Source organism: Lycium barbarum, chromosome 9 (assembly GCF_019175385.1).
Source record: "Lycium barbarum isolate Lr01 chromosome 9, ASM1917538v2, whole genome shotgun sequence".
Taxonomy (NCBI): Eukaryota; Viridiplantae; Streptophyta; class Magnoliopsida; order Solanales; family Solanaceae; genus Lycium; species Lycium barbarum.
In genome coordinates this window covers 57,147,647-57,150,501 of record NC_083345.1, presented here as the reverse complement: position 1 = coordinate 57,150,501, position 2,855 = coordinate 57,147,647, and positions in this window count along the sequence as shown.

The window sequence follows — 2,855 nt, the reverse complement described above, 5'->3', positions numbered from 1 at the left end:
CCCTTCTGGAAGTGTTAGTACTGGAGTTGAGGTCAACCTGTCATTCAACTCTTGGAAACTACGCTCGCATGCATCGTCCCACTGAAATTTTTCCGACTTCTGGGTTAGCTTCGTCAATGGAGCTGAAATAGATGAAAAACCCTCTACAAACCTTCTATAATAACCTGCCAAACCCAGAAAACTACGAACTTCCGTAGGCGTTGTAGGCCTTGGCCAAGTCTTCACAGCTTCTATTTTCTGAGTGTCAACTCGGATGCCATCATCTGAAATAATATGACCCAGGAATGCCACAGAATTTAGCCAAAATTCGCACTTTGAGAATTTTGCATATAATTTTCGGGCTCGAAGAACTCCAAGGATAATTCGCAAGTGGTCTGCATGTTCTGATTCTGTGTGGGAATACACTAGAATATCGTCAATAAATATTATCACGAAGAGATCCAGAAATGGCCTGAACACATTATTCATTAGATTCATAAACACTGCCGGAGCATTCGTCAACCCAAACGACATCACTCGAAACTCATAGTGGCCATACCTCGTTCTGAAAGCAGTTTTGGGAATATCTTCTTCTCTAATTCTCACTTGATGATAACCAGATCTCAGATCTATCTTAGAGAACCACTTGGCACCCTATAATTGGTCAAACAAATCGTCAATTCTGGGGAAGGGATACTTGTTCTTTATTGTTACCTTGTTTAACTGTCTGTAATCGATACACATCCGTAGAGATCCGTCCTTCTTTCTCACGAACAAGATTGGTGCTCCCCACGGCGATGAACTGGGCCTTATAAACCCCTTTTCGAGCAAATCCTTCAACTGTGCCTTCAGCTCCTTCAATTCTGCCGGAGCCATTTGATAAGGAGGAATCGAAATGGGCTCAGTGTCCGGTAATACATTAATAGTGAAATCAATTTCCCTCTCAGGAGGAAGACCTGGTAGTTCATCTGGAAATACATCTGGGAATTCATTCACTACCGGAACAGATTGAAAAGCTGGCGACCTTGCCTCGGTGTCACGAACCCGAATTAGATGATAAATATAGCCTTTAGCTATCATTTTTGTTGCCTTAAGGTAGGAAATAAACCTACCCTTTGGGGATGCCATATTACCCTTCCATTCAAGTATGGGCTCTCCCGGGAATTGGAATCGAACCATTTTTGTTCGGCAATCCACATTAGCATAACATGAGGCCAACCAATCCATACCTATAATTACATCGAAATCTATCATTTCAAGCTCAATCAAATCGGCTTTAGTCTGGCGATCACATATCACAATGACACAATCTTTGTACACTTTCCTTGCTATTACCGGATCACCAACCGGAGTGAACACCTCAAAAGGTTTAATGGGCTCGGGTTTCACCCCAATACAATCCGCGACATACGGAGTAACGTAAGAGAAAGTAGAACCCGGATCGATCAAAGCATATACATCACGGGAAAATATAGCTAATGTACCTGTGACAACACCTGGGGAGGACTCAAGATCCTGTCGCCCAGCCAAGGCATATACGCGGGGCTGAACGGCACCTGAAATGGATACTCCCCCTTTGCCTCTGCCTCTACCTGTTGTAGTCTGAAGAGTCTGTGCTATTGGACGTACTGAAGAAGACCCAGCTGCTGATCCCGTAGGCTGAGTCCCAACTCTACCTCTTGCTGAAGGGCAATCTCTCATCATATGACCAACCTGCCCGCAGGCATAGCAAGCATCCGAACCCTAACGGCACTGTCCGGAATGCAGTGTACCGCACTGGCTGCACCACGGTACTGAGGGTCTCCTCTGACTAGAATCTCCCCTAAACTGAGATTCTGAAGCCCTCGAACTCTGGCCCTGTCCTGTCTGAAAAGAACGATCAATACTCCTATCTGCGAATCTGGGAGGCGCACTAGTCGCTGACTGACCTGAGTGTCTGGAATGCATCAGTCTCGATCCCCCTCTATATTCAATGCTCGCCCCCATAGACCTAGCCCTCTCACCTTGCCTTCTGTCATTATCACGATCGCTTCTCTGCAGCTGTTGTCGTTCCTCAAGATTCTGAGCATGGGCCTGTATTCGGGAAATATCCATCCCATCTTGCAAAGAGGCCGTCATACAATCTCTAAACAAATGTGGCCCCAAACCACTCATGAATCTGTGTACACGATCGCCCATGTCGGTCACCATAGTCGGGGCATACCTGGCCAGAGAATTAAACTGCATACTATACTCCCGAGCACTCATGCTTCCCTGCTTCAGATTCAACAACTTGTCCGCTCTAGCTCGGCGGACCTCGGGCGGTAAATAGTGGCGAATGAAAGCATCAACAAACTCTTGCCAAACAGGAGGAGGTGCACTTTCTGATCTTGACGCTATCCAGTTGTTATACCACAATACCGCCACATCGCGGAGTCTATAAGAAGCCAACTCTACCGAATCGATCTCAGTAGCATTCATAAGTTTCAGCGTCCTCAACATCTCATCGATAAAGCCTTGTGGGTCCTCATCCGGCTTGGACCCGAAAAATTCCAGAGGATTTAGAGTCAGGAAATCACGGTCTCTCGTACTGGCTGAACGATCACTTGGGCCCGCACTTTACCGTTGTGCCTGGGCGGCAACCAATTGCGTCAATAGATTAATAGCTTCGGTCACTTGTTGACCCAAAGTAACTGGGGGAGGAATTGGAACTGAGGCTCCTTCTTGCTCTTCTACATTGGGCGAGCCTCATTTTGTGATTCGCCCTCCTCTACATTCGCTGGAGGCTCTCTTTCTGCCCGCCTCTTTGTCGTAGCTTTTCCCTTCTGGGCGGCTGTAGCTTTTCCCTTTGGTGGCATTTTTCTGAAATCATAACACACTTTTAGGAGGAATATAAT